This window comes from Carcharhinus amblyrhynchos, chromosome X (genome assembly GCF_965287045.1).
Source record: "Carcharhinus amblyrhynchos chromosome X, sCarAmb.v2.hapA, whole genome shotgun sequence".
In the NCBI taxonomy this organism is placed as follows: domain Eukaryota; kingdom Metazoa; phylum Chordata; class Chondrichthyes; order Carcharhiniformes; family Carcharhinidae; genus Carcharhinus; species Carcharhinus amblyrhynchos.
The window spans coordinates 6,508,339-6,519,634 of record NC_137359.1 but is presented as its reverse complement, the minus strand read 5'-3'; the positions used below and the strand labels follow the sequence as shown (position 1 = coordinate 6,519,634).

Below are 11,296 nucleotides of genomic sequence, written 5' to 3'. Positions count from 1 at the left end.
ATTAAACTTTCTCATGCAGGGTGAGGGAAAACCGTACAATTGCAGTTGGTTGCTATAAAAAGATATCCCTGATTGAGGTCATATCCAATCAGCGAGTCCTATATGTATAAAACTGGGAGTGTCAGGTCTTCTGGCACTCTGGATTTTGACTGTGTACCTGAAGCATTTTGAATGGAATTGAGTTTGTAAATAAAAGGAATCTGGTGAAGGGACACCAGCCTCTGAGGAGTTATTTCAATGACAATAAGTAAAAATAATAACCTTAAGGAACTTGCTCGCTTAAAGCTGGTTATGCATTGGGGATAAGCTATTTTCCACAGGGGAGTGGTGGGGGCTGGGGAGGATGTACTTTCAGAGAGTCAGTGCACTCTCTTGATGGGTCAAATGGCTATCCTCTGCATTCTGCACTGTAAGGATTCTATGGACACATGACTGCAGTGCAACACTGAGTGTGGCACTCTGGGAGATGTATTCACATAACAATTAATTCCTAGCTATTTGTGAATAATAAAATAGTTGTGAACCTGAGTAATGAGTCCAAATATAGCTCAATTAGTTTGGATTTTTTTCAAATCAGAAAAGCAAACCTCAGAGTGCTAATGAAACATTACCTGAAAGGTAGCACTGTTTTTCTCTCACACGTGCTGCCAGACCTGACGAGTGTTTCCAGCACAGCAAATCTTAGATTGAAGGTGTTAATGAATCTCCTACACTGCCAAGACAGTCAGACATGAACTTCCAAAACATTTACGGGGTGTGGGAGTCATTGGCAAGGCCCAGCACTTATTGCCCATCATTAATTGCACCTCGAGAAGAGATGGAGCTACCTTCATTCGCTGCAGTCCATGTGGTGTAGGTACACCCACAGTGCTGTTAGGGAGGGAGTTCCAGGATTGTTATTGGACATCAGTCAGTCCATGTGGTGTAGGTACACCCACAGTGCTGCTAGGGAGGGAGTTCCAGGATTTTGATCCCGTGACAGTGAAGGAATGGTGATATATTTCTGAGTCAGGATGGTGAGGATTTTCACAGTAACTTCATTGCAGTGTGAATGTAAGCCTACTTGCGACTTATAAATAAATATTACTTTGAATGATTTGGAGGGGAGAGTTGAGGGCTTCAAGTTTTTAGGTGTCCAGGTCACCAACAACCTGTCCTGGTCTCCCCATACTGACACAATAGTTAAGAAAGTCCACTAACGCCTCTACTTTCTCAAAAGGCTAAGGAAATTTGGCATGTCAGTTACAACTCTCACCAACTTTTACAGATGCCCCATAGAAAGCATTCTTTCTGGGTGTATCACAGCTTGGTATGGGCTCCTGCTCTGCCCAAGACCTCAAGGAACTACAAAAGGTCGTGAATGTAGCCCAATCCATCACACAAACCAGCCTCCCATCCATTGACTCTGTCTACACTTCCCACTGCCTCAGCAAAGCAGCCAGTATAATCAAGGATCCCACGCACTCCGGACATTCTCTCTTCCACCTTCTTCCGTCAGGAAAAAGATACAAAAGTCTCAGGTCACGTACCAACCGACTGAAGAACAGCTTCTTCCCTGCTGCCATCAGACTTTTGAATGGACCTACCTTGCATTAAGCTGATCTTTCTCTACATCCTAGCTATGACTGTAACACTACATTCTGCATTCTCTCATTTCCTTCTCTATGAACGGTATGCTTTGTCTGTATAGCACGCAAGAAACAATACTTTTCACTGTATCCTAATGTGAAACAATAATAAATCAAATCAAATATTAAGCTAATCTTTGTCTCTAACCTAACTATGACTGTAACACTATATTCTGCACCCTCTCCTTTCCTTCTCCCCTATGTACTCTATGAACAGTATGCTTTGTCTGTATAGTGTGCAAGAAACAATACTTTTCACTATATCCTAATACGTGTGACAATAATAAATCAAATCAAATATTAAGCTAATCTTTCTCTCTACCCTCACTATGACTGTAACACTATATTCTGCACCCTCTCCTTTCCTTCTCCCCTATGTACTCTATGAACAGTATGCTTTGTCTGTATAGTGCGCAAGAAACAATACTTTTCACTTCGTCCCAATACATGGGACAATAATAAATCAAATCAAAGGATAACTTGCACATGGTGGTGTTCCCAGGTATCTGCTGCTCTTGTTCTTCTAGATGGAAGTGGTTTTTGGAAGATGCTGTTGGAGGAACCTTGGATGGGTGCAGGTGGCTGGAGTCAGTTGAACAGCTTCAGTTGGAATGGGCTGGAGGGTGTCCCTTTAAGAAGGAAAGCGCGCCATCTGGCCTGGCGGGTGGGCACGGCAGCAGCAGCTTCTCTCTGGCGGCCGCAGCCTCGCCTCTGCATAAATTATGTTCATGTAAAGGCTTAAGCAGCAAAAAAAATTATCCAAGCAGCTGCCCTCTTTTTTTTGCGGAATAGAAATCTCGGGTCAGATAATTTCCTTTAGTTGACAAAAGCTTTTTTTGAAAAAAAAATAAGATTGGTGAAGGGAGGGAAAAGTCTGAAAGGCCAGGTTGAAGCGATGCAAAATGTTAATTGTTGTGTAACGTCGACTTTTTGATTAATTGCGCTTGAAGTACTAGTTGTGGAGGAGGCTTTGATTCAGCGGGAAGATTGCAGAGTGAGGGTAAGTAGATGCAGGTGGATCTGGGTGGAGCTGAGGGGAGGCAGCTCTGTGTCTCGGAGCTGAGGAGGGAGCCGGCCCGTGGCGCCTCATTGGGATTCTCCCTCCGCCATTAGCATAATTTATCAATTTATGGCTCTGAGAGGAGAAGCGGCTGCTTCAGCACCCCGCTCCCAACCCCTCTCTCTCTTCATTTCCTCTCTCGTTCAACAAAAACCCACACAAAAAAAACATTATCTGAAGGGAACGGTTATAAAAACAGGCAAATGAGCAGCTGCGCATGCGTGCCATTTCTAATGAATAAACCTGGCAAATCTTTTTTGATAATTTTAAAAAAAATTGTCTTGACTGTTGTCAATCTTTTAAAATCTATTAACATTTTTCTTTAATCCATTAAGATTTGTGTCTTAACTACACTTTGTTTAGATTTGTCTTAACTATTTAAGTTTTAATCTATTAAAATTTTATTTGTCTTTATTAAAATTTGTCTCAACCATTTCATTTTTAATCTAAGATTTTTTGTCTTAACTAGTTGTCTTTTTTAAAATTTGTCTTAACAAATTAAAAATGAAATTAAGATCTTATTTCTCTTAACTACTTATCTTTTAATCTATGAAAATTTATCTCAACTATTTCATTTTTAATCCATTAAGATCTATGTCTTAACTACTGTTTTTAAATTTGTTAACATTTGTCATAACTAATTCCCTTGTATATTAACTACTCTTTCTCTAGATTTGTGTCTCAACTATTTCAGTTTTAATCCGTTAAGATCTATCTTTAATTATTTAAATCCATTAATATTTGCCTTAACTAGTTGTCTTTGACTACTCTCTTTAGATGTGTGTTTTAACTATTTCACTTTTAATCTATTAAGATTTATGTCTTAACTACTCTAAAATCTATTAATTATTTCTCTTAACTGGTTGTCTTTATCTATGCTTTGTTAACTCTTAGATGTGTGTCTTAACTATTTCATTTTTAATCTAAGATTTGTGTTTTGGCTACTTTTTCTCAGTTGATTAACATTTGTGGTAACTAGTTGCCTTTAATCTATTAAAATTTGTGTTAACTACTCTTTCTTTAGATTTGCCTGAACTATTTAATCTGTTAAGATTTGTGTCTTAACTGCTCTTACTTCAGGTTTTTTTATTATTTCATTTCTAATTTATTAAGATTTGTATCTTAACCAGTACCTCTTTTTATCTATTAATAGTTGTCTTTTATGTGCAGACAGAAAATTGGAATTATTTCCTAATTTTTGAATTGCCTGGTATAAGAGCAAGATTTTGGGATAAGGGCATTGAATTTGTTACATAATTGGAATGAAAGCACCTTTTTACATTCTGAACAGACTGGTCAAGGAGAGACTTGATTTATTGCATGAATTTTCTCATCCCACCTACCGCGGGAATTGGAGCAGGTGCAGATCGTGGAAACATAGAAGCTAGAAGCAGAAGGAGGCCATTCGGTATATCGAGCCTGCTCCACCATTCATTATGATCCCTCTCGCTTCTTCACCAACCCCCTCCCTCCCCGTCCCTCCCCGATCCAATTCCCCTGCCCCCCGCCCAGTTGACCTTGGGCGAGATTTTCCAGATTCGGGGTAAGCATGGCTGGGACATCCCACCTATTATTGTCACGTGTATTGGGATACAGTGAAAAGTATTGTTTCTTGCACACTGTACAGACAAAGTATACCACTCACTGAGTAAGTAGGGGAGAAGGAAAGGAGAGGGTGCCGAAAATACTGTTATGGTCATAGCTAGGGTGTAGGGAAAGATCAACTGAATATGTGATTGGACGATTCAAAACTCTGGCAGCAGGGAAGAAGCTGTTCTTGAGTCGGTATGTGTCCTCAGATTTTGTAATTTTGCCCTGATGCAAGAAAGTGGACGTGTCCTGGGGTGCATGGGGTCCTTGATTGCGTTGGTTGCTTTTCCGAGGCAGCGGGAAGTTTCGACAGTGGATGGTAGACTGATTTGCCTGATGGACTAGGCTACGTTCGCAACCCTTTGTAGTTTAACACTGCTGCCTCACAGCGCCAAGGACCCAGCTGGTTTTGATTCTGGCTTTGGGTGACTGTGTGGAGTTTCTATGTTCAGCCCATGTTTGTGTGGGTTTCCTCCTTCATTCCAAAGATGTGGTTAGGTGGATTGGCCGTTGCAATTTTTCCTTTAGTGTCTAAAGATGTGTCGATTAGGGGGATTAGTAGAGTAAATGTGTGGGGTTACAGGGATAGGGCAGGGGGCGGGCCTGGGTAAAGATGCTCTCTGGAAAGTTGGTGTAATCTCAATGGGCTGATGGCCTCCTTCTGCACTTTAGGAATTCTACAATTTTATGAAATAACGGTGGTTTGTAAGAAAGGTCCATTTTCCATGTGGAAAGCAGGGCTACAAGGCTTTCAATCTTGCATGTAAACTTTAAATCATGTGCCTATGAGTTCAAAGGGGGGCTGTAGTCTTTTGGATAGACCTACGTTCCAGTTCAATCTAGGAGAAAGATGCTGGAGCGGCAGGATGTTGTCACAACTTGCAATCAACATTCTACCAATGAACCTGTAAATGTAATTAGAATACTACAGAACACTTGATCTGTGGCCTCTAGCCTGTTAATAACTTTTTTTTTGAAGCTGTATTTACATTTCAGCATTAGGTTATTTGTCAGCAATGTAAACAAGTCCAGGATTTATTCACGAGGCAAAGTATTCAGAAAATGGCTATCATACGTAAAAGGATTAGAAAGAAAACTTTATGGAAGGAAAACGAAATGCCTCCATTTCATACCTATCCAGGCCATCAATGGATGGTGGCTACTGGGAGACGAACATTTCTGTCCACAGTTGGCAAATTGAATTTAATCTTAATTCGTCATATCTTGTTGTTATTGTATTGGCAAAAATTGCTGCTTTGACCAAACTGCTAAAATTAGTGTGCTCTTTCACTCAAAACTCACTTCAATGGATTTGATCCTCAGTGCAGGAATGATTGCCAGCAGGTCGCTGCTTACTGGGTGAAGGGATGATATAAGGAACGCTGCAATTTTGTAATGGAGTGATGCTTTCCTTTCCCTTTTCCTGCCAGCTTGGTTTTCTTTAAATGACTCACAGTATTACCATATTATTAACCAAGGCTCCACAAGCTCCTTTCGCAACAGTATCAAGCTGTTATGGATTGATGCTGATCTCCTTGGTCGACAGCAGCCACTAAAATAGCATAAGCATTCCAAAATCTGACAGTAAAAGCAGGAAGCAGTATTCTTTATTTAATCTCTCCCAAGAGATATCAACCTCAAAAGGGAATCAATGCTGAAACAGTTTCACATCCTGCATCAATGTTGAAGGTCCTTGCCAAGATCTTCACTCATCCCTTTAGAGAGCAGTTTTTAACTTTGGTTGAAGATCTGTTACAGTAAGAAGCCATCCTCCCCTTAGATATTGGTTATATTTCTTGGGTGTTTGCTATAGAGCTACTGCAGCTGCAGAATTTTTCTCAACTGCCTAGACTGGATTGATGCATGGTATTGGTGAAGTAATATGATATATCTTTTATGTGATGTACACAATGGTCTGCATTGTTGAATAGGAAGAGAAATGTGGGCTTTAAACTAGTAAAGCAGTATTCCAAACCTGCCTGCTATTTTATCAAAAGTAAATCTTCTTGAGCAATAATCTAAATGATGCTGACAAAGAATGAGGGCAGAAGGGAGTTAGATTAATTGCTGGCATGAGAGCAAATCACGGATAAGAAGCCAGAGTAATATCAGAAAAGAGTGGGGGGGGGGAGATAGTGGAAATTATCTACATTGCTAGACTTTCTTTTTGTGTTGTTCATTCTCAACATAATGTTAAGTCATTTCAGAGTTGTACAAAATTCTAAGAAACCAAATGGACTGGAAACCTTTTTAGTACAGATTTTTAGCACTGGCTTGCATGGAGTTTGGACAATGCTGATCTGTTCCTGAGCACTGTAAAAACTGTGTACGTTTTGAAGCAGTTCTTTATTGTCACCTACAAGGTAAGAAACTAACAGCAACAAACAATGAAAAATCAATAATCTGATGCCATTTGACATTTTCCACACACTTGAAGACTAGTTCAAATTAAAAGGATGGGAAGTCTTTGCAAGGAAGAACTCCCATCCAGCAGCACTGTGGGTGTACCAGATGGACAGCAACGGTTCAAGAAGGCATTGACTACAACTTTCTCGAGGGCAATTAGGGATTGGCAGTAAATGCTGGCCACGTCAGTAATGTGCGCGTCCCATAAAATCCCTATAGTGCCAAAGAGGCCATTCAGCCCATTGGGTTTGCAACTACTCTTGATAGAGTATCTTACCCAGGCCCTCTTCCCTCACCCTATCCCTGTAATCCCACACATTTACCATGACTAATCCATCTAACCTACACATTTTTGAACACTGAGAGGCACCTTAGCATAGCCAATCCACCTAACCTACACATCTTCAGACTGTGGGAAGAAACCCACATAGATGTGGGGAGAATGTGCAACAGATCAGCCAAAGAAGATATTGCTCGTGGATTCTAAGTTGAATCATTGTGATTTTGTGGATGTTATCAATTAACCTTGATGGATTCTGCTTCAATACTTCCTCCATGAAGCAGCTGGTATGACATTTTTGTGGGACCACTGAACTTCCTGCTAGAAGGATGGCAAGAAGGAAGAATGTACTCCACCTTCCACTTTGATCCTCTACTTTGAACCAGGCTCATACAGAACTCTGGAAAAAGTTGTTTTGCATGTTTCATTGTAGTGCAAATATTTTTCAAAATCACAAGAGCTCTGGGATGTGCTGTCTGGTGACTTGGGTGTGGGTGATTCCTTGGCAAATGAAGTTTTTTGCACTTCATGATAGCAAGGGTCTGGCACACAGCATGATATTGCAGTGAATCTTCTATCATTGGCTTAGCTGGTACAATGCATGATGTGGCTCAAATATCATATGGCACTCAATAGTTCAGGCAATCTTTCCCTCTGAGATGTTTAAATATTTAGCCCATTATTGGTGTATAAAACAGAACAGCTTAAATGGCAAACAATATGAATGATGGCTTTTTAACAATTCATTTATAGGATATGAGTGCCACTGGCTAGGCCAGGATTTATTGCTCTTGAGAAGTGATGGTGAGCTGTCACTTTGAACTGCTACAGTCCATGTGGTATAGATACACCTACAGTGCTGTTAGGGAGGGAGTTCCAGGATTGTTATTGGACATCAGTCAGTCCATGTGGTGTAGGTACACCCACAGTGCTGTTAGGGAGGGAGTTCCAGGATTTTAACCCATCGACAGTGAAGGAATGGCCGATATATTTCCAAGTCCGATGATAAGTAACTTGGAAGGGAACTTCCAGCAGACTATATGTCTGCTGCTCTTGTTCTTCTAGATGTTAACAGCGGGGAGTTTGAAAGGAGCTGCCTGAGGAACATTGGTGAGTTGCTGCAGTGCGTCTTGTAGGTGGTACACACGGCTGCCACTGTTCCTTGGTGATGGACGGAGTGAATGTTTGGAAAGTAAAGTTTATTTATTAGTCATAAGTAGGCTTATATTAACACTGCAATAAAGTTACTGTGCAAACCCCCTAGTCGCCACACTCTGGTGCCTGTTCAGGCTCACCTGAGGGAGAATTTTAGTACGGCCAATTCATCTAATCTGCACGTCTTTCAGACTGTGGGAGGAAACCGGAGGAAACGCATGCAGAAACAGGGAGAACGTGCAGACTCTGCCCAGACAGTGACCCAAACCAGGAATCAAACCCGAGTCCCTGGCTCTGTAAGACAGCAGTGCTAACCACTGTGCCACCCACTGCTTGTGGAAGGAGTGCCAATCTTCCTGGATGATGAGTGGTGTTGGAGCAACAGTGCTAAGCATGTGGAGGCTGTTCGACTTATCCCTTGTTCCACCATTCAACCAGGTCATGGTTGTCTTGGACCTCAACTAATTCCATTTAATCCCACCTTTAATCTTAGCGAGGTCAAATCATCAACAATCTTAGCTTCATAATTCAACTGACCCAACATCTACAGAAGAATTTCAGATTTTCACTGACTGTTATGTGCAAATGTGCTTCCTGATTTCACAGCCCAACAGCCTAACTATTGATTTTTAAGTTTTCACAGCTTGCAGTCGTTTTTAGGTTTTTGTCGGTACTTCCATTTCAGTTGGCAGAATTTTGTTATTTTATCTAAATTATGTTTTGAAAGACTTACTATTGCAGTTATTCCTTTGTCCTTTATGTTGATAATTTGGTCAACATATATTTCAAGCAATATCAAGTAAGTGCATTTGTCTGAAAGCTACATTAACTGAGACCCTTTATTAAAAACACTCAGAGATATTGGATCATTTAGAGCTTACTGGCATACGCTACACTATCCACAACGAGTCGGAAAGATTTGAAGCATTGTGTAAAATGCATCAACATGATTGGTCTGAGGTGGTGACGTAGGGGTATTGTTACTGGACTATTCCTCCAGGGACCCAGGTTCGAATCCCGCCATGGCAGATGGTGGAATTTGAATTCAGTTTAAAAAAAATCTGGAATTAAGAATCTACTGATGACCATGAAACCATTGTTGGAAAAACCCACCTGGTTCACTGATGCCTTTAGGAAGGTAATCTACTGTCTTCACCTGGTCTTTTTTTATTAATGGGACATGGGCGTCGCTGGCTGGCCAGCATTTATTGCCCATCCCTAGTTGCCCTTGAGAAGGTGATGGTGAGCTGCCTTTTTGAATCGCTGCAGTCCATGTTCTGTGGGTTGATCCACAATACTGTTAGGGAGGGAATTCCAGGATTTTGACCCAGCAACTGTGAAGGAACGGCAATATATTTCCAAGTCAGGATGGTGAATGGCTTGGAGGGGAACTTTGCAGGTGGTGGTATTCCCAGGTATCTGCTGCCCTTGTCCTTCTAGATGGAAGTGGTTGTGGGCTTGGAAGGTACTCCCTCAGGAGCCTTGGTGAGTGGCTGCAGTGCATCTTGTAGATGGTACACACTGCTGCTACTGAGTGTTGGTGGTGGAGGGAGTGAATGTTTGTGGATGGGGTGCCAATCAAGCAGGGCTGCTTTGTCCTGGATGGCGATGAGCTTCTTGGCTGCACTCATCCAGGCAAATGGGGAGTGTTGTCTCACACTCCTGGCTTGTGCCCTGTAGATGGTGGACAGGGTTTGGGGTCAGGAGGTGAGTTACTCGTCGCAGTACTCCGAGCTTCTGACCCGCTGTTGTAGCAACTGTGTTTATGTGATGAGTCCAGTTGAGGTTCTGGTGAATGGTAACCCCAAAGATGTTGACAGTGGGAGATTCGGTGATGGTTACACTATTGAATGTCAGGGGACAGTTGTTAGTGTCTTTTATTGGTGATGGTCATTGCCTAGCATTTGTGTGGTGTGAATGTTATTTGCTACTTGCCTTTTGTCTGCCCAAGCTGGATATTGTCCAGGTCTTGTTGCATTTGAACATGGACTGCTTCGGTATCTGAGGAGTCGTTCTACATGTGACTCCAGACCCACAGCAATGTGGTTGACTCTTAATCACTTCTGAAATGGCCCAGCAAACCACTCAGTTGTATCCAAAAGTCAATGAAATGGAATGAAACCAGACATCGACCTAGGCACTGGAAACGAGAACAGCAAACAGTCCTTGACCCTGTGCCAAACTTCTGTCTCACTAACTAGTGAAGCAATATAGTCATACTCATGGAACCGTACCTTACAGACATGTCTCAGACATCAGCACCCTAGATATCTCCTGTCCCATGGGCAGGACAGATTCAGTCGAGGTGGCAGCACAGTAGTATAAGTCACAAGGGAGTTGCCCTGGGAGTCCTCAACATCGACTCATGTTGTCTCATGGCAAACATGGTCAAGGAAACTTGTGAATTATCACATACTGTCTCCTCTTAGTTGATGAATGCTCCATGTGGTATTGAGGACACTCCATGTTATGTGGCACTATCACTGTGCTAAATGGGAAAGACTTCAAACAGATCAGAATAGTGTCTAAAAATTTGATTGGATTTTGAGGAGATGATTAGGTGTATAGATGAAGGCAGTGTAGTTGATGTAGTCAACGTGAATTTCAGAGAGACATTTGACAAGGTCTACCATGGGAGATTGATCAAGAAGGCAAGAGCCTCTTGGGATCCAGGGCAATTTAGTAAATTGAATCCACAATTGATTTAGAGATAGAAAACAGAGGGTGATGGTTGAAGGTTTTTGTGTCCAGCGGTGTACCACAGGGATCACTGCTGGGTCCCCTGCTGTTTTGTAGTGTACAGTAATGATCTAGAAGTGTGTGTGTGTGTGTGTGTGTGTGTGTGTGTGTGTGTGTGTGTGTGTGTGTGTGTGTGTGTGTGTGTGTGTGTGTGTGTGTGTGTGTGTGTGTGTGTGTGTGTGTGTGTGTGTGTGTGTGTGTGTGTGTGTGTGTGTGTGTGTGTGGTGGGGGGGGGGGGTGATCGGTAAGTTTGCAGATGACACAAAAATTGGTGGTGTGGTAAATAGTGAGGAGGAAAACCTTAGATTACAGGGCAATATTGATGGGCAGAAAAGTGACAAATGGAATTTAACCTTGAAAAGTTTGAGGTGATGTATTTTAGAAGGACTAACAAGGGAATATACAATGAACGATAAATACTCGGAAATACAGAGGACT

The 11,296-nt window shown here is 41.8% G+C and overlaps 1 protein-coding gene across 1 annotated transcript in view; it reads left to right on the top strand.

Annotated features, from left to right (window-relative positions):
• The first annotated feature begins 2,340 nt into the window (after nucleotides 1-2,340).
• pou6f1 (POU class 6 homeobox 1) overlaps nucleotides 2,341-11,296 on the top strand; it is a 129,243-nt gene continuing 120,287 nt past the window's right edge. The window contains exon 1 of the mRNA XM_080217969.1: nucleotides 2,341-2,628. The gene's annotated coding sequence lies outside the window, so the exon portion shown is untranslated. The remainder of the gene's footprint in view (nucleotides 2,629-11,296) is intronic.